Source organism: Miscanthus floridulus, chromosome 7, assembly GCF_019320115.1.
Source record: "Miscanthus floridulus cultivar M001 chromosome 7, ASM1932011v1, whole genome shotgun sequence".
Lineage (NCBI taxonomy): Eukaryota > Viridiplantae > Streptophyta > Magnoliopsida > Poales > Poaceae > Miscanthus > Miscanthus floridulus.
Window position 1 is genome coordinate 23981657 of NC_089586.1, and position 24492 is coordinate 24006148.

Below are 24492 nucleotides of genomic sequence, written 5' to 3' on the forward strand. Positions count from 1 at the left end.
CCAGGGATTCCCATACACAATCTACCATGTTTCTGTTGATCATTCGCCTCATGTGAGCATATTTTACGTTGATGGAATGTAAGTCCATATTGGTTCGAAAATATCGACATCAAAATGATCAATGACAATGTGACACATAGATAACTAGATACCAAGGTGTTTGGGCTATCCAGTCAGCCCTGTTCAAAAATATTGTTTCTTTCCTCTCTCTTCCTCTGCTCCTCTCCATGGAGGACCACGCCGACGCCGTGAAGCCGGGAGCTCATCTCCGCCGCGAGCTCGCCACCCCGCCGCCTCGCCCTGCCACCGGATCCGCGACCGCGCCGACGTCTCGTCGTCCGCACCCCATGACATCGCCGCGCGGACACCGCCGAACAGCCATGCTCCGACCGCCGATCTCCATGCCGCCGTTTCAGCGGATGCCGACGACTCCGAGCACCGGCCGTGATGACTTCGGGTGCGCCCACGATGCCACGCCATCTTCCTCAGCCTCGCATGCCCCGAACGCCGCCGCAGACCGAACTCCGCCGCTCTGCTTCCTTCGTCGACCTGACGCGCCAAACCCCGCCATCCACGACCTTGTTGCGCCCCTACCTCCACCTTGTCGACGACCTGGCTCAGCACCGCTGTTAGTGTGGATTTATTGGTTTGATTTGAGGAGTTGTTGCCTTATTGAGACAGTCTGATTTGGAGTTGTATCGTATTTTGGACTCTGGACTCGTATCCTATTTGGGACGAGAGAATTGAGCGAGTTGAAGACCATGCCTCTTTATTATTAGGGAGGATAAATAGATAGATAGATATTTTCTAGCACTCAATTGCGTGGGTCATTTTTGTTGTCTGTAATATAAGTGCTATTTTTTTTGAGGAAACAATATAAGCGCTATTATTTTCACATGCCTAAAACAACTTATTCTCAATAAGACACCCTATGGCTTTGAATTGGAGTCAACAACACAATTTTCTCCCTACAGTCACCAGATCAGTAGAGTTCAGATAGCATATATGAATCATATAGGCAAATAAATACTATAATGCTTGAAGCAACTATAATTGCGTTGATTATTGGTGGGGCACGCGAACCATGGGATGCAGAAGCAAGTCGTTCTTCTTTCCAACAGTGAGGCCTATGTCCTCAGTCATGTCCAGCTCACTTGGCTTCAGCCCCTCTTCGAGCTTCCAGTCAAAGTGGTAGAGCAGGGCTGCTAGTGCGAGTTCTATATTTGACTGTGCAAACACCATTCCCGGGCATATTCTTCTACCAGCACCAAATGGTATGTACTCAAAGTCCGTGCCCTTGAAGTCGATCGTGCCACACTCAAATCGCTCTGGTTTAAACTCTTCAGCATCATCCCAATACTTAGGATCCCTGCCAATTGCCCACGCGTTCACCAACACAGTGGTGCCCTTTGGCACATCAAACCCAAGGATCTTGCATGACTCCCTTGCCTCCCTTGGGAGAAGCAATGGCGCCGCCGGATGCAGCCTCAATGTTTCCTTGATGATGAGCTTCAAGTACTTCATCTGTACCAAGTCATCTTCGGTCACTTTCGGCTTACCATTGAGGTTGTCACGTAGCTCGGCTTGCGCTTTCTTCATCACATCGGGGTTCCTCATAAGCTCCGCCATGGCCCACTCCAGTGTCGTTGCTGATGTCTCGCTTCCAGCGCTGAACAAGTCCTATACATGCAAAATTTCAAGAACACGCATATTAAAAAAAATGAAAACAAACATGATAACTCTTGTTATATGTATGCACATACAAGGATAACGGCTTTGATCATTCCCATTGTGAGAGGCATGTCGAGGCCGCCTTCCTTTTGTATCCTCAAGAGCACGTCCACCAGGTCCTCTTCTTCCTCGTGGACAGCGGCGCCGTTCGCCGCCACTAGGGCTCTCCTTTCCTCGTGTTGCTTGATGGCGCACTCCATGAGCTCAAAGTTCTTCCGGTGATTCGCATGCGCTCGCCGTGCCGTTCCGCTGAGGAAGTTCACAAACGGCGATGACGGGAATAGGTCACCTAGGTTAAACCCGGAGACGAGCTTGAGCCCCTCCTCTAGCGACACCAAGAACTCGTCCCGCCTGCTGAACCTGTCCCCGATCATGGCACGCACCGCCGAATCAGCGACGAGCACGGCGATCCGGCGGCTGACGTTGACGGGCTCGCCGGGCGGGGTGGCGGCGACCGCGGCGACGAGGCGCGCCACCTCGTCCTCCCGAACATGGCGGAACGACTGGACGCGGCGGGCGCTGAGCAGCTCCAGGATGCAGATCTTCCGGAGCTGGCGCCACAGGTCGCCGTAGGGCGCGAACACCAGGCCCAGCCCTTCCTGCATCATGATCCTGATCGTGGGGCTCCATGGCCGCGTGGCGAACGTGACGTCGTTCGTCCGCAGAACCTCGCGCGCGGCGTCCCGGGACGTGGCCACCACGACGGGGACCTCGCCGAGCCTGAGGCGCGTCGAGGCGGCGCGCGAGGTCGGCGAACGCGCGGTGCACCAGCGGCTTGCCCACGAGGTGGTGTAGGCTGCCGATCACCGGCAGTTGCCATGGCCCCGGTGGCAGGCGGACGCCGCTGTGGCGCCCCGTGAGTAGCCTGAGGAGCAGGAGTGGTAGGAGCAGAGCCAGGAAGAGGCAGAGGTAGTGCGACGCTTGCTCCATGCGCAGTCGACTAGAGTGTTTGGTGGTGGTCAGGCCAGGTGCTACGTGCTGGTACATAAGGAGGCGTGAACGGAGCATCACACACAGGTGCTGCGAGTGTACGTACAAAACAGAGTAGCTTTCGGTGTGAAATATTTCCCGATTTCCATGGTAGCGAAGTGTGGTGGACAACTCGGCATTGCCGTCGTCCACACGGGATGCCGCTTTGGCATTGCAGCCCGCGGGCGTATGGATGGTCACGTCGCTCGTCGAGCTGCCAGGGTCGCCGCTCGTTACTGGCACGCAAGTTTCGCCTCCAAATTGAGCTGCGAGACGGTGCCAGCGGATGCTTCGCCGTGGTCCAGTCGCCACGCATCAGTGGCCAAATGCGTGGCTAGTCGGTGTCATCTTCGCTCCAGCCTCTGCTCAAACAATCACCTTGCTGTTAAATTCTTTTCTAATCATAAAGCCATAGATCTAGTCAGATACATCATGTAAATATATAGCCTGTCCTAGTACATGAACTAGATAGAGATGAAAGGGAGGGGTAGTGCTAGGTTACCGACCATCGTAGGCATTCGATCCGCTCGCGTCTGCCATGGAGTCGGTAAAGTCTGTACAAGGGCAGCGGTGGTCGGTGAAGATGGTGACGGTGATGCGAGGTGGCGACCGGCAGTGAAGATCGGTGACGGCGTAGCTGGTGGCTTTCCGTCACTAGCTGCGCCCCTCTCTGATCGGGTTAGGGTTTGTCGGTGGAGAACTGTAGCTCAGGCGAATCTCGTGACTTGAGCCGTCGGCCCCCACCTCTATTTATTGCGCAGTGTGACAGGGGCCCTCCAGCCATAGTGGGCTGGGCGCCCCCGATCAGGGCGCGGATCAAAGGCCCAACTGGACCGTTGGGCCCAGTTTAGGATTAGAGATCAATCTAACAATCTCCTCCTTGATCTCCTACCATCTTTCAATTAGGATTAGAGATCAATCTAACAATCTCCTCCTTGATCTCCTACCATCTTTCAATTTCATATCATTTATTTTTGTTCATTCCATTACAGATTAGCGCATAGAACATGTTTCATCATCATGGTCAATTGCCGATAGATTTAATAGCTACAACACACCACTATGTTCTGAAATAAATACTTAACTTTTGAGCCTTCTTTTATCCAGGAATTATAGGTTTTTCCTTAAACCCATGCCGGCTACATGTTCTCTAAACACGTTGGGTGGTAAGTCTTTTGTAAGTGGATCCGCGAGCATCTTTTCGGTACTTATATGCTCAAGACTTATGACATGATCCCGAACTTTATCTTTCACAACATAATACTTTATGTCATGTGTTTGGCAGCACCACTTGACGTATTGTTGCGAGCATACTGTACTGTCGGATTATTATCACAGTATAACTTAAGTGGTCTATAGATGTCGTCAACCACCTTCAAATCAGGTATGAACTTCTTTAGTCAGTTCACCTTCCCCGCTGCCTCATAACACGCTATAAACTCGGCATACATTGTGGACGATGTAGTGACGGTTTGCTTTGAGTTTTTTCATGAAATAGCTCCCCCTGCGAGAGTGAATACATATCCAGACGTGGATTTTCTATTATGTCCCGCATAATCCGAATATGAATATCCCACTATATGGAGTGAATCAGATCTTCTATACGTCATCATGAGGCCTTTCGTTCCATGCAAATAATGCAAGACTTTCTTTACTAATTTCTAGTGTTCTGTTCCAGGATTGCTTTAGAATCTGCCAAGTAACCTGGTAACAAATGCCAAGTCAGGGCACACACATACTTGAGCATATTGCAAGCTTCCGACAGTTGAAGCATATGGAACCGTTTTCATTTGATCGATCTCATATTGGTTCCTGGGGCATTGAAAATCCCCATATCTATCCCCTTGACTATAGGAGCAGGTGAGGGACTATATTTGTGCATACTGAATTTCTTTAAGATTTTTTCTATGTATGCCTTTTGTGACAGTCCTAATACCCCTTTAGTTCTATCTCGTTGAATCTCGATCCCTAGAACGAACGAAGCTTCACCAAGATCTTTCATATCAAATTTTGAGGAGAAAAACTTTTTTGTCTCCAGCAGTAGACTGACATCACTACTAGCAAGTAAGATATCATCCACATACAGGACAAGGAAGATAAACTTCCCATTCTTAAACTTTGTATAGACACAATTGTCCTCTACATTCTCTTTAAACCGAAAATTCCTTATTGTCTGATCAAACTTCAAGTACCACTGTCTTGAAGCTTGTTTTAATCCATAAATGGATTTCTTTAGGCAGCATCCCATTCGTTCTTTTTCTTCCACGATAAAACCTTTCGGTTGTGCCATGTAAACATTTTCCTCCAAGTCCCCGTTGAGAAATGTCGTCTTTACATTCATCTGATGTAATTCTAAATTGTAATGTGCCACTAATGACATTATGATTCTGAAGAAATCCTTACATAAGACTTGAGAAAAAGGTCTCATTGTAATCGATTCCTTCTCTTTGCGTAAAGCCTTTTGCCACAAGTTGTGCTCTATATCTCTCTATATTCCCTTGAGAGTCAAGTTTTGTTTTGTAGACTCATTTACAGCCTATTGTTTTGGTTCCTTTAGGAATTATTTCTAAGTCCCAAACTTTATTGACATTCATAGATTTTATTTCATCTTCCATGGCCTCAAGTCACTTTGATGAATGATCACTTCTCATGGCTTCTTCAAATGAGGTGGGATCATCCTCTATTTGAAATTCCTCAGTGTTGTATACTTCATAGTCAGCAGGAATAGCTGATTTTCTAACTCTTTGAGACCTTCTAGGAGCCTCCACATTTGGTACATCTTCTGTTTGAGGCTGTTGTTGCTCCCCCTCATGTGTGGCAATAGGTTCTATAGGATCCTAAAGAATAGGTTCCTCATCGACATTTTTTGTTGCCACTGGCGGAATAACAACAGGTGCTGGCACCACAATATCTTGCACTGTCGGTGCAGCGACATCAGGTAGTGAGAAAAATGGCTCATGAATCATCGGAGTGGGCGCATACACCCGCTTCTCGTTAAGGTCAATTTCTCGAGCTACCATGCTCCCCCTCATCATTTCATCCTCTAGGAAGACAGCGTGTCTCGTTTCCACAAACTTTGTATGCCTGTCTGGACAGTAGAAACGAAAACCTTTTGACTTTTCTAGGTAGCCAATGAAATAACAACTTACTATTTTGGGATCTAGCTTCCCAATGTTTGGGTTAAATACTTTAGCCTCAGCAGGACTCCTCCACACACGTAAGTGGTTTAGTGAGGGTACTCTTCCTGTCCATAACTCATACGGTGTTTTGGGCACCGACTTACTTGGTACTCTATTGAGAATATGAATGATGGTTTTTAACGCCTCCATCCACAGGCTCAACAGTAAGGTGGAGTAACTTATCATATTATGTACCATATCCATCAGGGTACGATTGCATCTTTCAGCTACTCCATTCTACTGAGGTTCGCCCGGTGTAGAATACTAGGCTACTATGCCATTCTCCTGTAAGAACCTTGCAAAAGGTCTAGGAACTTGGCCATATGGGGTATGCCGACCGTAGTACTCCCCCCACGGTCGGACCTGACTATCTTGATCTTTAAATTGTGTTGGTTTTCAACTTCTGTCTTAAATATCTTAAATTTATCCAATGCTTCTGTTCTTTCTTTGATTGAATAAATATAGCCATAACGGGAGTAATCATCTGTGAATGTTATGAACGAATCATAACCATCCACACTCTTTACAGGAAACAGACCATAGATGTCTGTGTGAATAATCTGTAAAATTCCTGTGCTTCGTTTGGCATCTTTCTTAATTTTCTTTACATACTTTCCTTTAATGCATTCTCTGCATTGTTCTAAATCTGAGAACTCTAATAGAGGAAGAATATCATTCTTAACTAGTCTTTCTATTCTCCCCCTCGAAATATGGCCTAAACGACAGTGCCATATTTTCGACAACGCATCGTGAGCTCTCTTTCGTTTTCTGTTTACATCCGTGGACAAGGATATATTCTCATTGTCGCACGCAACGTTCCCATCATCGCATACAACATTCACATCATCACGTAGTGATAACAAATAAAGCTCATTTTGTAAGATAGCAAGATCAACACATGCATTATTAAATGTTATCTTACATTTGTCATTTCCAAAATGGCAATCATATCCATCATTGTCCAAGCATGAAACACTAATCAAGTTTCTCTATAAAGAGGGAACATAAAGTACATCTCTAAGTAAAAGTGTGAATCCATTAGCAAGCTCTAGAGAAAGATCGCCAATGGCTTCGACATCTGCTCGGACTCCATTTGCAACTTTAACATGTCTTTCTCTTCTTTGCGTAGTCCTCATATAATGAATCCCTGTAAGGAATTAGCAACATGAATAGTTGCACCTGAGTCAATCCACCAAGTAGATTTCAAATACTGTACATATAGGGATTCATTTATGAACGTAATAATGTTCTCACTTTTCTTTGCCATGATCATCTTTAAGTAATCGGGACAATCTTTCTTATAATATCCTGTCTTCTTACAATAGAGATACTGGTCTTTCTCTACTATGAACTTGTTCTGCTGAGGCTGATGCAGCATGGGACCCTTTCCCTTTAACTTTGAGGAGGAGTTAGCATTATTATTCTTTTTCTTGTTCTCTTTCACATAATTGATAGTGCCACCATTGACAGCTTTCATTCTTCCTCCTCTTGCACACACATAGCCATGAGCCTCTCTAAGTCCCACTTCTCAGGCTATATGTTGTAGTTGACAACAAAAGTGTCAAATTCCTTTGGCAAGGAAGCAAAAATCAGATGGATAAGGAACTCTTCCTTGAGAGCCAGATCCATTGGTTTTAGCTTAGATGCTAAATTGCTCATCCTTAGTATGTGCTCTCTTATGCCTACCATTTCTAGAGTACCTCTCTGTTACCAGCTGCTTTATCAGTTGGGTAGCATATGTCTTTGAAGAGCCAGTGAACTGACTCTTTATTCTATCGAGGTACTTGGTGACGGTGTCATACTCTGGGATTGAGCCCACAATTGCAGGCTCAATCATGTTCTTTATCACAGCCATACATTTCTTGTTGGCAGTGACCCACTTCCTATGCTCAAGGTCATAGGACATCTTTTGGGATGCAAAATCCCTCTCTCTAGTTGCCCAAGCGGCATCAGCCTCGTTTGTCTCCCTCACTGGTGCCACAGGCTCAGTGGGACATGGTGAGGTGACTACCCAGTCCACCTCAGCCAAGATGAAGGCCAGGTCAATCTTTTTCTTCCACTCCGTGTAGTTGTCACCTTTAAGAGTGGGGATCTCTTTGATACAACCCATCAAGTTGTATCCGTCTGAAAACACAATTCATATAGAGTGAGAACATAAACTTAATAATAACAATTGTATGCCTTAGTTCCAACGTTGGTCAAAATTAAAACATACAATTATCCTCTACACTAATCCTACATCACTGTTAGGCAGAAATAGAATTAATGCATAACAAAACATCATAATATTGCCATTAATCAACATTGGTCAGAATAATAACAATATTATAATAAACTAAAAACATATCCATTTTTCAAAATTAAATTATCTCATTGGTTCGAATTTAATAATGAAAATAACAACTTTAAATACGCAGCGGAAAGCATAAATGTTCTCATTATTATTTTTCCAGAAACTTTATAGTACTGTACATTTCCCTAAACAAAATTGTTGTTGGATCAAAATTGTGTAGAGTTGGACATCAAAATTCAATTGAAATTCATCAAATATGTATCAAAAAGTTTCTGGAAAAAATAAAACGAAAAAATATTCTGTGTCTCCATGTTGTGGCCATTTCGGCCCATAGCAGCAGAAGCGGCCCACGGCCCATGGCCGCCCGTGCGCTCTCCCGCGTGCTCCCCTAGGCCCAGGCCACAACCTGGCCCTGGGCCAGGAATTCGGCCTCGCTCCCTCGCCCGCCTGGGCCGAAAGGCAGCCCAATCAATCTGAGGCGTCCGTTTTCATCCGACGGCCGAGAGTCGATGTCGCAGGATCAAAACCCCTCGGCCGCGGCTGACCTTGAAACCCTAGATCATTGGGGTCTCTTCTCTCTCTCTCTCTCTTTGCCATGCTCCATTCTCTCCTCAGCACAGCGGCAGCAAGGCGATTCCGAGCGAGCAAATGACGGAGGGCGAGCAGAGCCTCAGCGCCGTTGCCGGCCCATCGCCGGTGAGCGTGCTCCTAAGCGGGTGAGCCCATCGCCATTGGGCGGTCTAGCTGTGGTGTCCCCATGGCTAGAGCCCGGTGAGCAGTGCCCCTGGCTCGGCCTTCTTCTCCCCGTGCGCTGGCAAGCCACACTACGGCGGTGTCAGCAGTGGTCGAGATAGGCCTCCCCTTCCCCTTCTTCCCCTTCTGATTTGTTCTTCTTGGATTCAACCGATTGGGGATCTAGGGTTAGGGTTTTGCTCTGTTCTTCTTCTTCCCAAATTGATTTTGGGTTTAGGGTTCAGTTTCGAGTGGACTTGAAACCGAGCCCTCCTTCTATTCTTTCTTTCACTCGATTAGGGTTAGGGTTCGGTGACCCTCTTCTTTTCTCAGATCCGAATGGATCTACTCTGTTTCTTATTGTTCACCCATTCTAGATCTAAAAACCCTAGAAAACGAGGCTTTGGTCCCATTGTTAAATTCTTTTCTAATCATAAAGCCATAGATCTAGCTGGGTACATCATGTAAATGTATAGCATGTTCTAGTACATGAACTAGACAGAGATTAGAGGGAGGGGTAGTGCTAGGTTACCGACCATCATAGGCCTTCAATCTGCTCGCGTCCGCCATGGAGTCGGTGAAGTCTGCGCAAGGGCAGCGATGGTCGGTGAAGATGGTGATGGTGATGCATGGTGGCGACTGGCGGCGAAGACCGGTGACGGCGCAGCTGGTGGCTTCCTATCACTGGCTACGCCCCTCTCTGATCGGGTTAGGGTTTGTCGGTGGGGAACTATAGCTCAGGCAAACCTCGTGACTTGAGCCACTGGCTCCCACCTCTATTTATTGCGCAGTGTGACAAGGGCCCTCCAGCCATAGTGGGCTAGGCGCCCCCGATCAGGACGTGGATCAAAGGCCCAACTGGGCCGTTGGGCCCAGTTTGGGATTAGAGATCAATCTAACACTAGCGACACGTGGATGACCCCGAGTGAGGCCAACCGGTGATGTTCCGGCCAAATCCAAATCCATGTGCCGATAGGCCAAGCGGATAGACTCATCGAAGGGCTTGTTAGCTATAGACGTGCAAGAACGCTAGCTGCAACCGGTGACATGCATGCACCACGCCACAACATGGTCCATGCAACATGTGCGGCCAATAGGGGTGAGAGAGATCCCCTACGACAACGATGAGCCAACGGCGACCATGGGCGCCGTTCAGCGAAACCTAGGCCAGGCGCTTTAGTTTGATTTGACGTTATTTGGTCGGGAGGCTATTTGCTTGCATATATCGTAATGCAGCTTTCTAGCTATGATACGAGATGAACCGGTCGATTAACCCCATAGGACTTGTAGAGCGACAATGATTGAAGACATAGTCAGCAGCAAATATAATACGACTAAGTCCTACTAGGTAGTCTGTAAGGTTGTCTATGTCATCAATCAAAATTCTAGTTGGACAAGCGAAATAATTCTAGGCTAGACACAGCGCCGTGGTTAGAGCATGCATGAGTGAACGAGGCTAGGCGTCGTAGCAGCTAGCAGATGTCACCACCAGAGCATGGCCGAGCAGGCAAGAACCGCGCATCTATGCAGGTTGCGATGTGGTTGTGCTTGCATTCTGCCATGATGCCCCAGCAAGATGACAGGCTTTCTAATCCAAAGGAGTCTATCTACTCTACAAACGTATGTTTTAGCACAAGACAACACATGGTTGTTGGCTGCATGTAAAACACATAGATTCTAGCATAGGAAAAACATGCGTTTTTGAACTGGCTAGCACATGGTTGTTAGATGCCTAAGAAACACACGAATTGAAACACAGGAAAAACATGTGTTTTAGGAGAATGTAACACACAAATTTCATCAGGCAAACAAGGCCCATGACTCTATTGTTTTTGTCTTTTGCTGTTGTCTTCTGTCCAAGTTTTTTGTGGTTGTCTTCTGTCCAAGTAAAGAGTAGTTCAGCCCAGAGCCCAATAACTAAGAAGACAGAGAGGCCCACTAAAGATGTGCCAGCACATAAGTCCAAAAACAACAATCGATATACTTGGGAAACAAGTAGAGCAAACAGAGGGAGGCCTCTGCCTTGCATAGAGATCAAATCTCTGTGTGGGGGCAAGCAGAGCGCTGCTCTGCATGCAGATCAGATCAGATCCCCCACGTAGAGCAGAGGAAAGGAGAAAACAACCAGCAAATCAAAGATGAAGATCTCCTCTACGTGGGGACAAGCTGAGCAGAGGAAAGGGCAAACAACCAATAGATTGAAGGGGAACCACTAACCTCAATAGCCAAGGTAAGCACACCGACCTCCTCATGAAGATGTAATCCAAGACTACTAGTATTTGCTGCAATCAAATTCAGGAATCAGAATTACAGATTCACAAATTAAGGAACTTAGGAAACAAAAATACAGAATACCAAAAAACAAATTGCACATTTCAAATAGTGCAACTGGTATTTGCTGCTAATGCAATTATACTAATTAAACAAGCATTTTAGATGTTGCAACCAAGGGGGTGAGAACAATCCAAACACACTACAATGAGCTGCAAGAAGCAGCTGTGAACTCTGAATATGGCAAACTATGCTTTCTATTTATAGCTGATTCTTACTACTTACAACATCCCTAGCCGATGTTTGACCAACCTTGATTACAACAGCCTTGATTCTAACTATTTATAGGTGATTGTATGAGCAGCATATTACATCTTACACAATTTTAGATGTTTTAACAGAACAAGAACAAAGGAAGAGGTATAAGACAGGCGCAAATGTCAGAGCCACAATATCTAATTTAGAATTCTAAGAAAGTGCAAGGATACAACAACAATGATGTCAACACCAAGGACATGTATGAGGTAAAATAACTCCTAATTTAAAATGTAGTCATAAATAATGAAAATATGTCAACTATTGAATTCTATATTATGCTGCAGCATTCATTTGGTTCCCTAATGCATTTGATACAGACATCAGTCCAGTTTGATCAATTACTTGAGGTAAAAACACATTTCATAGATGCAATGAAAAGTTAAGAAGATCTGATAAAAAACAAAATAAGTACTCAGGTGCTTTTTTTATGAAGGAGAATAGTATGTATGTGACAACAAGAAGAGTTGATGATTATCCAACATCAATGAACTCATATGGTACAGAAGCAATGAAGGCAGTGCAATCAGCTCCATATCAAGTATTTGGAGGCACAAATTGTTTCATTGACCGTTTCTACAGATACAAAAAGGTGAGCAAAATCATTGCTTACTTCCAGGAAAGCCAAGATAAAAAGGTTGTTTTTGGACTAAAATATATTTCAATGCAGAGAGGCTACACTAAACTTATGTTGGAATAGATGATGATCTCTCAGGAGGATAATTAGAATAACAGGAATACACAGGTAAAATTTATAAATACCAGTATACAAAAATTACAATTTAGACATATGCAAATTACACACATATGTGCAATGTAAATTCAGCATAATAGGACTATAATTTTAATGCTTCATTATAAACTGTGCAGTAACATAAAGAGATGCAAGGTTTATTAACAAAGATGATACTTGGAAATGACAAGAATGAGGTAAACCTATATTATATATGCTTGTCAAACTAGTTGTGTTATATTATAAATGGTAACCATTCTCATTATCAAACAAATAAAATAGAATATGAGCCTTGAAGATCTAGATGGAATCTTTGGACCAAAAACTGACTGGTTAATATTAGAGTTAAGGTTGTCATATGAGGTAGATACAAATAGCTGAGCCAATTTGATTATATTTATAAGCAATACAAATATGTACTGGCATCAAAGTAAAACTTATCTTTGCAAAAACAGAATGGAGAAATGGCAATCGTCGCTGATGATGATGGAGCAACGACAAGCATAGCTAATGATGATAGATCTAAAATTCAACAATACCATTGGCAAACTGATGTATTCAATAACATAGACATTGATGAGGTACATAAAAATGATCTCTTCAACTATTTCAGTCCACACTAAAAAAAATTATTTGTATTATAAATGACATTACTCAGAAACTAAGACTGCTGCTAATATATTTACAGGTGCAGCATGAAAATCAAGATGATCAACCAAGAATGGGGGAAAATGACTTGAGGATCATAGCAATAGAACCAACAAGTTCAGATATTACATCAACTATAACAGATGATAATGAGCATGTAAATGGTAGCCAGGAACTGATGGAGGAAGTGATGTAGACTAGGCCCGATCTTCCAAAAGGTATGATAGCGTCGATTGGTGGAGACTCGACGTTCACAATCTAGGCTTCGAACCAAGACTAATTTGGACCCCCACAACCGTCACACCACTGCTCTGTTGGTTATCAACCACGCGAACGCGATTGACCTCGTCGAGAAGGCTTTCCTGCAAGCGAATCGAGAACACAAGCAAGAACGAGATAAACGCAATCTGAAATTGCAAATAAATATGAGGCTTATGATAATGAGAAAGAGTTCAAGTCTTTATTCAAAAGGACTAATCGCCACAGGCGAACAAGATCAAGAACTGGGGCCCTGGTTCACAGCAAGCGGCCTTGGCGGCGACAGTTGCAGCAAAACGACGTCTGTTTCACGAGGAAATCAAGAACTAAACAAAACCCAAACCCTAAGGAGAGTGACGGCTGCTATTTATAGAGTCTTGGGCGTCACCCCCCTGAACACGCCCCTAATGGGCCCAAACACGATACACGGTCCAACGGACCAAAAGACGGTGTCGCAGCACCCTAGCAGATTCTAGATGCTGACTTGTTTCGACGATTCCCGTTGATTCCAAAGGTCTTTTGACGTGAAACCAATTGGGTTGGCTTTCTTATCCAATTAGCTTTCCATCCATATGTGGATCATCAAAAACGGAGTCCAGATGCGTCCTGGGTGACCAATTTAAGGCAGACTAGTCCTGGAACCCGAGACAGACTCGAACTTGAGTTGCTTTGGGCCTCCACCTCGGGGACTCGAACCGAATTAGCCTCAGACCTCCTTCTTGACTTGGACACCCTTGCTGGCCTCCTACCCCTCCATACCATGTGCCAAACATGGTCATATGCATGGATGTCATGTCCTCATCAGGAAGAGATTGAACAATTCATAAAAAATGAGCAGGTTGCAGCATCTGAAGGCAACAATGCACCAATCAACAGCAAGTACACCCCACAACTATCGATGGAATTTAAGACTAGGGATGATGCTCATCATTTCTTTAACTTCTATGCGTTCCTAGTTGGATTTCAAGTTGCCATAACACATACAACAAGAACTCAAAGTAAGAAAAGAAATAATGAGGTAGTCAAAGTGACATTGACATGCAATCGTCAAGGAAAAGAAAAGGAACCAAAGTCTTTAGAGCAAGAAGAAGCTGAAGTAGACAAGGATGTTGGAAAAAACTCGGTAAGGAGAAGGAAAACAAATGTTCAGCAGAAGTTAGATTATCCTTGTGTTATGATGGTGAAAGAAGAAGGAGGTGTATGGAAGATTAAAACTCTTGATTTGGAGCATAATCATGAGCTATGCCCTGGAGACAGGGATCACTATTTTTTGGTCACAAGTATATGACAGAAATGGAAAAAGGACTTATCAAGACTTTGAACGATAATAATATCCAGACTAGGAAGATGGTTTCTATTCTATCGTATCTGAGAGGGGGGCTTACAGCTCTACCGATGAAAAATAACGATATCAGTAACTATAGGATAAAGCTTAACAGAGAAGTTAAAGGATCAGATATGACACAAGTACTAGATTATTTCAGAAAGAAACAAACTAAGGATCTATCTTTCTTTTATAAGTTTGATTTAGATAAGGACAAGAGAGTGTAACACTGTAAAATTTGCATTCTTTTAAAATAGTTAAATTTGATTTATTTATGTTATTATGTGTGCATTCAAATATAGGAAAATAATAATTTTTGTAAAACTAAAATCAATCATAAGGATATATACATGTTGATGCACTCATGCTGTAGCATTTTATTTAATATGTTGAGTGGTTTTGATTTAAATTCAAAAGGATTTAAAGGAAATGAATTTGGAAATTGATTTGGAAAAAAAGAAAAGGAGATTCTTTCCCTCCCCCTCCCTTCCTCATTTTAGGCCTGCTGGCCCATTTCCCCCGCCGGCCCGCTCGCCTCCCTTCCTTCCCCTTCTCTCCTTTTCTCTTCCTGGGCCGGCCCAACCTAGGCTGGCAACCGTTGCCACGCCTCTCACTCCTCTCTGTCGCTGACCGTCGGGTCCACCCATCAGCGCCGTCACCCACCTCCCACATCTCGCGCGGTCATGGCGCAACCACCGCCCGCGCCCACCTCGTGTCATGGGAGCGCCTCCCCCTGCGCCCCAGTCTCTATAAAGGGGAGCTCAGACCCCGTCGCCGCCTCACCTGCTGCCTCCCCTGCTCCACTCTCGCACTCGCCCGAGCGCACGGAAGCCGCAACTGCCGCACAGAGAAGCATCGGGATCCACCGAGCTCCAAAACTGCCGTCCCCGAGCCACCTTCGTCTTCGTTTTCATCCGTGGTGGACCCCCTTGCTCCCCTCCTTCTCCCCGTGCCTTTAATTTCATGTTTCATGGCCTCTAGGGCCCAATCCACGTACACCAAGGACCTTCGCGTCGCTAGCCATGGCGACCACCCCGCCGACCATGTCCTCCGGCCGCATTCTTGGCCTGGGTGAGGTCGCTTTCACCTCCTTCTCCCCCGGTGCCCTCGGTTCGTCGAACCATGGCCCGTAGACCCTGAACCACGTGCGTTGATGAGTTTCTTGCCGCCGGCCATGGTGCCCCACCTGCCGGAGCCCTGTTCCGGCCGCCGGCCTTCTCTCTCTCCCCGTCAACTATAATCTAAGCCCTCCATCCATGATCCAATGGCCCAGGATGGTCGAAACCCCTTCGCGGGTCTTTTTGCTAAAGGGACCCCAAGTTTTGCCTAATTGAACCCGCAGTCCTTGGCCGGTTTAAATATCCTAGATTTGATTTATTTAAATTCAAAAATAGTTTATTCTATTTACAGAAATGCCACTGCATTATTTTGCTTATAAAATCGTCTTTTTAGCTCTGAATCGACCCGTTCAAATTATGTTAGATTCGTAATAAAGTTCTCTACATGTTAATACCACTGTCAAACATGTTTGCAACATTTAAATTTTGAGGTTAGATTTAATTAAATAAATTCCTATAGGAAACCCCGTTTAATTTATAACTTTCGTGTTTTAGCTCCGTTTTTTGTGATCTCCGAGTTGACGTGATCATAGCGAGACATAGAATCTTTTCATAAACATTTTATCTTGTTTTCTATACTGCTGGTGTACTGTTCTAACTATAGGTTTGTTTGCTTTGCATGAATGCCTTTGGAATGCTTGTATGTTGCTTTGTTGGTCGAGTTCAGATGGTGAGGAGAACGTTGGAGACCAAGAGTTCTTTAAGGACTAGCAGGACCAATCAGAGTTTGTTAATCAAGGCAAGTATAGCATGGGATCTACCTTGATGTCCTATTCATCATTTATTAATTACTCATTTGCATATGTCTAATTTTGATACCCGTAAGGATATCCTAGTGGTTGAATATCCTGTTTTCCTTGTCTCCTACGGGTTATATGCATATGGGTAGTTGCTAGCGCTCAATGTAACTATACATGATCTACATATTGAACAATGATTCTTTGGAAAGAAAAGGTAAAAGTTGCTTTTAAACAACTGAATTATAGGGTGAAGGAGCAAATGACTTTTGATCATGATGCTCTCGACCCTCCATAAGGACTTATCTGTTGGCAAAAGCTAGGACTAACAGTGCAACCATGAGGGTCACATGGCTCTGGCTTTAGCTCAGTAATAGGACCTTTTCTAGCTTGTTAGAGGTTACCTTTATGGTGCAAAAGGGGCTTGCCATGTTGGGTATAGGACTGCCCCTGTTCTTATGTGTATAGCCGTGAAGGATTTATGCTATAGGAAAGGGGGTTCCTACATCTACCTGCTGAGGAAACCTAGCGGCCCTAACTTGTTAGCGAAACCTATGAAATGGCTTCATAGTGTACCCAGCCCGCTCACCTTGGTAGTGATATGGGAGTAATTAACCTGGGCATATGGGAATCATGACTCATGGTGAATGTGCACAACCTCTGTAGAGTGTTACAAACTATTATAACAGCCGTGCTCATGGTCACGAGCAGCCTGGAAAACTCACAAAATAACTGGTTATTTGTTGTTGTTTATTTATGATGTTCTACGATGATAATATGATACAATTGATTCTGATATCTGATCATGTGGGTTTAATTAGGGCTTAAGCATAACTTGATAATAGTTGATGATAAAATCTTGACTTACTAAAAGTGCTAACCGCAGTAAACCAGAGTCATCCTTTTTGAGCTTTCATAACCCCATGTTATCTTGTTAAGTATGGGAAGTACTTACGCTTGTTTACTTTCAATATTTGGATAAAAATCCTAAATGGGTAATAGATGTCAATGAGTATGAGGAGTTTACAGAGGACTTTTAGGCTTGTGGTCAACCAGTTGACCGTCCCTGTGTTGGAGCTACCACGAGAGAGCTACCATTTTATTTTCCGTTGTGATGTGTATGACTATGTTATGGTAATAATTGTGATGTAAGATAGACCATGATGATACTTTCTGTAATTTGTCAACTTATGTGTATGACTGATCCCTAGGCACACATGAGTTTCATGCATTCAATTTTATCCTTAAAATTGGATGTGACAAATTGGTATCAGAGCCGTGTTGACTGTAGGACGCAAGCCTAGTTAGAGATGGTCGTTTTAGCATCTTTGCTCCACTGGTTTCATGCTTACTATCTCATTCTTGTTATTTTATTAAAATATTTATGCTTTTCATACCTTAATCTATTATATAAAATTGTTGATTCTAATTCTATCTTACTCTAAATCTACAGATGCCTTGTAACCCGAAGACCGCCCGCCTCTGCACTACAGGCTACCGTGCCATGTTCACCCCCCATGCTCCATAGGTGAAGGAGATTGTGGTCATCTTTGATGAAGAGGTGGAACCCTTGATCAAGGAAGATGAGGAGTGGATGGCTACCCCAACTCCTGCACCAGCACCTGCTCCTACTCCAGCTGTTGCACCTGTCTATGTTGTTGTAGCTACACCAACGGAGTCATCAGCTACTTCACCAACACCTGTGCCACCCCCAGCCATCCCTTTGGTGGATGAGGAGATGGGCTGGATGTGCAAATACTACTTCAAGCAGGCCCCGGAGATGGCCTACTACCACACCCTTCTTACTTAGGTGCTAGATGACTACTACATTGATCTGCACGCCTCCATCAACTATCACTGTGTAGAGTACCAGCACCCTTTGGAGGCAACTTTTTGGAAGGTAGAGCTAGTTGTCACCGCCTGGAATGACATAAAGAATGCACATGAGGTGGAGACTGTCCACAGTGCCACTGCCAGACGGGCTCATGCATTGGATGGCATGGAAGATGCAGCGCAGGACGCTTACATCTACTACCATGGTCATCATTTTGAGGCCAAGAAGGATGATCGTTTTAGATTCCTTCCTCGCAATGATCATGAGGGTAATTGGCAGGTCCTGGCACCACTAGAAAGTGATCCAACTCTAGAAGCAATAGTGCAACATGTCCATGCCATGCAGGGGGTAGATGAAGAAGTCAAGGGAGAGCTGCGTGCATCACAGAGGGCCGAGAGGCATCTCTAGAAGCAGGTTGACGAACTGCGTGCTCAACTTGGGCTGCCACCGATCTACAAGAAGAAGCCCCGGTCATTCACCATGATTGACACAGCCCCATAGGTGTTTGGTGCCTTGTTTAAAGCTACGACGTTGTTAGTTCGTGTGTCATGTCTAGTCTTGTTTTGTTTTGTGAACTTTAGTGATTAGATGTTTTTAATTGTGAACTTGGATGATTTAGAGTTTGTTTGATTGCTGGAGGTTTGTGGACATGTCCACAAATTCCATAGGTTTGAACCTTAAGTTTAGATGAGGTCTTAATGCAGATGGGTTGCTTTATTATATCTCTACTATGCTGTTTTCTGGAGCAGCCTGTGTTCTTTATCTTGTATCTCGAGATCTGGGCTGCCAAAAATTCTAAAATTTTTGTGGAGATATCTAGTCTTCTGTATCTTTCAAATGTCTCTGGAATCATGTCAATATCTATTCAGGTTTGTGAGATCTAGCTGTCACAAGTTGATGTTTCTGCGCAGACTGGAACCCAGAACAGATTCGGTTTAGCTCTATTTTTGACCATGTGTATATCAGAATCTGTAAAAGTGTTCTAAATAAAAGTTGTAGCTGATCTCCTAAGCTTTCTAACCATTCTTGGTACGCCTCTGTTGGGTCTTTGAAACTCAAGTTATGACAGATTTATTAAACTGCTATATTTGAATCTTGTCCAAAAAATCCTCAGCATTGTTCCTTATCTTATATAAGTTCACTATAATTTGGAAATCTCTAAAATTTTGCGCATTTATTTGGAAAACAGATGGCCGCAAGAGGACGAAGAGGCAGAGGCCGTGGTCATGGTCGTGGTGCTCCCATCAATCCACCACCACCACCGCCACCAGTGACTATGGAGCAATTGATGGGAATGCAAGCACAGTTGATGCAAGCCATGATGCAACGCTTGGATAACGAACCTGCAAGAGGACCACCGCCTGTTCAGGTCAGAGACAAGCATGGAGAATTCATGAAGGGTCGCCCTCTGGTGTTCACCCATGCCTCAGACCCCTTGGAGGCAGATGATTGGTTGCATGCTGTGGAAAAGCAACTTAACATAGCACAATGCAATGATCTTGAGAAGGTGTTGTATGCTTCTGGTCAACTCCAGGGAGCAGCTCAGGATTGGTGGGATTCTTTCCAGTATGGATGCCCCAACGATGCTCCTGTTATCACCTGACGGGAATTCAAGGACAATTTTCGGGTATATCATATCCCCGATGGACAAGTGGAGTTGAAGCAGGAGGAATTTAGGTCCCTTAAGCAAGGATCCATGTCTGTGGTGGAGTATCATAACAAGTTTGCTCAACTATCACGCTATGCTCCAAATGATGTAGCTGAGGATAGGGAGAAGCAATGTCGCTTCCTCAAGGGACTTTATGATGGCCTGCAGCTCCAGCTTATGTCCAACACATACCCTAACTTTTAGTCATTGGTGAACCACGCTATTGTGATTGACGATAAGCGCAAAGAGATGGAAGCCAAGAAGAGGATGCTTCAAGGGCAAGCTTCTGGAAGCAACACCCACTCGTGTGCCTATCCCTAATAGGGTTTTCAGCAGAGGAATCAAGGACCATCTAACTAGGGAAACCGTGGTCAGTATCCTCAGCGTAACCAGTTCCAGCAACACCCTCAGCACCAGCAATAGTTTGGTAATCAGCGTCCCCAGCAATAGACCGACAATCTGGCATCACACCAGAGAATGCCCAACAATGCTCCTATGAAGAGTGGTGCACCCAATAACCCTAACGCATGCTACCGCTATGGAGAAGTAGGTCACTATGCTCATCAGTGTCCAAAGAAGCAGAACCAGCAAGCTCCACAGAACCAGAATGGCAATCCAAAGTTCAATGCCCGACCACCTCACACTGCTAAAGTGAACTATGTGTCATCTGATGCAGCTTAGGAGATGCCTGAGGTCATGTTGGGTACGTTCAGTGTCAACACTATCTCTACTATAGTACTTTTTGATTCAGGTGCTTCGCATTCATTTATTTCCCAAACTTTTATTAGAATGCATAGCATACCTTTATGTGCCATGAAAAACCCCATACTAGTAAATTCACTAGGAGGTAGCATGCTAGCTTCTTATTGGAGTCCCTCTGCTAGTATTTCCTTAAGGGGGTAGACTTCAAAGTGAAACCTATTGTGTTGAGAACAGCGGGAATTGATCTTATCCTGGTATGGATAGGATGAAACAACACCGGGCAGTGATTCAGTGTCAGGAGAGATCTGTTGTTGTGATATCACCCAATGGAGATAGAATCTGTGTAGAAGTGGTAGTATAATCTTAGCCAACAGCCACTATGAACCAGCTGGATGGTGATGCCAATAAACAAGATCGTGTTGTGGAGGAGTTCCCGGATGTTTTCCTCGATGACTTGCCAGGTATGCCACCTAACCATGACATTGAATTCATTATTGAATTATTACCTGGAACTGCACCAATAGCTAAACGTCCATATAGAATGGGGGTTAATGAATTAGAAGAGCTTAAGAAACAACTAAAAGAGTTGCAAGAAAAAGGTTTCATACGCCCCAGTTCTTCCCCATGGGGGGCACCTATGATCTTTGTGGATAAGAAGGATGGTACCCAACGGATGTGTGTGGATTACCGTTCACTTAATGAGGTTACTATCAAGAATAAATACCTCTTTGCCAAGGATTGATGATTTGTTTGATCAGTTGAGAGGTGCCTCAATGTGTTCTCCAAGATTGATCTCCGCTTAGGTTACCATTAGCTAAAGATTCAAAACTCGGACATACCCAAGACAACATTCACTACACTGGTATGGCTTGTATGAGTATACCGTTATGTCTTTTGGATTGACCAATGCACCTACATACTTTATGTATCTGATGAATAAGGTGTTCATGGAGTTTCTTGATAAATTTGTGGTGGTATTCATTGATGACATACTGATATTCTCCAAGACTAAAGAAGAACATGCTAAACATATAAGGTCGGTCTTGCAAAAGCTTAGAGAAGATAAGTTGTACGCTAAGCGAAGCAAGTGTGAGTTTTGATTGAAGGAGGTCTCTTTTCTGGGTCATGTTGTCTCCAATGGTGGAATAGCAGTGGATCCAGGCAAAGTGCAAGATGTATTGAATTGGAAACCACCAACCAATGTAAGTGAGATTCAGTAGCTTTTGGGATTGGCTGGATACTACAGGAGGTTCATCGAAGGTTTTTCCAAGCTTGCTAAGCCTATGATAGCTCTATTAGAAAAGAATGCTAAATTTGTATGGTCTGATAAATGCCAGGCAAACTTTGATGAGCTAAAGAAGAGATTGACTACAGCTCTAGTGTTGATTTTGCCAGATTTAAGCAAGAGCTTCTCTATATATTGTGATGCATCTGGTTTGGGCCTTGGATGTGTTCTTATGCAAGAAGGAAGAGTGGTGGCATATGCATCTAGACAATTGAGGAAGCATGAGTTGAACTACCCAACTCATGACATTGGAATTGGCAGCTGTGGTTCATGCTTTGAAAATCTAGAGACATTATCTAATTGGGCATAAGAGTGATATCTATATAGATCACTAAGAGTTTGAAGTATATCTTTACCCAGTCAGATCTGAATCTGAGACAACATTCGTTGGTTAGAATTGATCAAAGACTATGATTTGGAAGTGCATTTATCATCGGGAAAAGCAAATGTCGTAGCTGATGCACTTAGCAGAAAGAGTTATGCCAATGGACTTTGGATGACATTTATGCCAGCAGAGTTGTGTGCTGAAATGGAGTATCTCAACTTGAGCTTTGTCACTAATGCAATGGAATTGGTGATAGAGCCTACCTTGGAGCAAGAGATACGCAAAGGTCAGTTGGAGGATGAAAAACTTAAGGAGATAGCGAAGAATATAGTGCTTGGAAAGGCACCAGGATTCAGGATGGATGAGAATGGTACTCTTTGGTTCGGGAAAAGGATATGTGTACCTGAAGTGAAGGCTATCCGTGATGCAGTTCTGCAAGAGGCACATGAGTCTGCTTATTCTATACATCCCAGAAGTACCAAGATGTATTTGGATCTCAAAGAGAAGTATTGGTGGTATGGTTTGAAGAGAGATGTGGCAGAGTATGTGGCTTTGTGTGACACTTGTCAAAGGGTGAAAGCTGAGCATCAAAGACCTACAGGGTTGCTACAACCAATGAAGATTCCTGAATGGAAATGGGAAGAAGTTGGTATGGATTTTATCGTAGGTTTGCCCCATACTCAAAGAGGTTATGATTCAATATGGGTAATAGTGGATCGACTCACCAAGGTTGCTCACTTTCTACCAGTCAAGACTACCTATATAGGTGCAAGGCTAGCAGAGTTGTACATGGAAAGGATAGTGTGCTTACATGGTGTTCCCAAGAAAATTGTGTCTGATAGAGGCACTCAGTTTACAGTCGCAATTCTGGCAGAAAGTACATAGATCTTTAGGGACAAAGTTGAATTTCAGTTCTGCTTACCACCCACAAACTGATGGATAGACTGAAAGGATCAACCAGATTTTGGAAGATATATTGAGAGCTTGTGCACTGCAATATGGTACAAGTTGGGACAAGAGTTTGCCATATGCTGAGTTCTCGTACAATAACAGTTACCAAAAGAGTCTCAAGATGTCACCTTTTGAGGCGCTGTATGGGCGTAAATGTAGAATGCCTTTGTTCTGGAATCAGACTGGTGAAACTCAAGTGTTTGGACCCAATGTCCTTAGAGACGTAGAAGAACAAGTGAGAATGATTAGAGACAACTTGAGAGTGGCTCAGTCCTGACAGAAGAGTTACGCTGATACTCGCAGAAGAGAGCTGACTTTCGAAGTTGGGGATTATGTGTACTTGAAGGTGTCACCAATGAGAAGTGTGAAAAGATTTAATATGAAGGGAAAGTTGGCACCGAGGTATATTGGACCTTTCAAGATCCTAGAGAGACGTGGAGAAGTAGCCTAATCAGTTGGAACTGCCTGAGAGTTTGTCAGGTGTGCACTGATGTGTTTCATGTTTCTCAATTAAAGAAGTGTTCCGCGAGTACCAGAAGAGCAGATTCCTTTAGAAGAACTTGCTATTAAGGAAGATCTCACATATGAAGAGTATTCGATAAAGATCTTACAGATGGCAGAAAGAGTTACAAGGAGCCGAGTTATAAAAATATGCAAGGAACAGTGGAATCGGTATACAGAGGATGAGGCTACTTGGGAAAGAGAAGAGGATTTGCGAAAGTTTTATCCACAACTGTTTGAGTAAGCAATCATCCAAATCTTGAGGATGAGATTCATCTTAAGGGGGATAGAATTGTAACACCCTAAAATTTGCATTCTTTTAAAATTAGTTAAATTTGACTTATTTATGTTATTATGTGTGCATTCAAATATAGGAAAATAATAATTTTTTGTGAAACTAAAATCAATCATAAGGATATATACATGTTGATGCACTCATGCTGCAGCATTTTATTTAATATGTTGAGTGGTTTTGATTTAAACTCAAAAGGATTAAAAAATCATTTGGAAATGAATTTGGAAATTGATTTGGAAAAAAGAAGAAAAGGAAATTCTTTCACTCCCCCTCCCTTCCTCATTTTGGCCTGCTGGCCCAACTTCCATCGCCCGCTCGCCTCCCTCTTTTCCCCTCCTCCCGTTTTCCTCTTCGGCCGGCCCCAATCGGGCAACAACCGCCGCCGCGCCCTCCCTCCTTCTCTCTGCCACTGACGGGCCTAGGCCCGCTTGTCGGCACCGTCTCCCATCTCGCACACCACGCGTGGTCAAGCCGCAACCGCCGCCCACGCCCACCTCGCGTCGTGGGAGCGACTCCCCCCATGCCCCAGCCTCTATAAAAGCACCGACCCCGTCGCCGCCCCTCCCGCTGCCTCCCCCGCTCCACTCTTGCACACGCCTGAGCAGCGCGGAAGCCGCAACCACCGCAGCAGCAGCGAATCCGC

At 44.3% G+C, this 24492-nt stretch overlaps 1 pseudogene; it reads right to left on the reverse strand.

Annotated features, from left to right (window-relative positions):
- LOC136462850 (desmethyl-deoxy-podophyllotoxin synthase-like) lies at window positions 1-2676 on the reverse strand (annotated as a pseudogene).
- Window positions 2677-24492: the final 21816 nt, after the last annotated feature.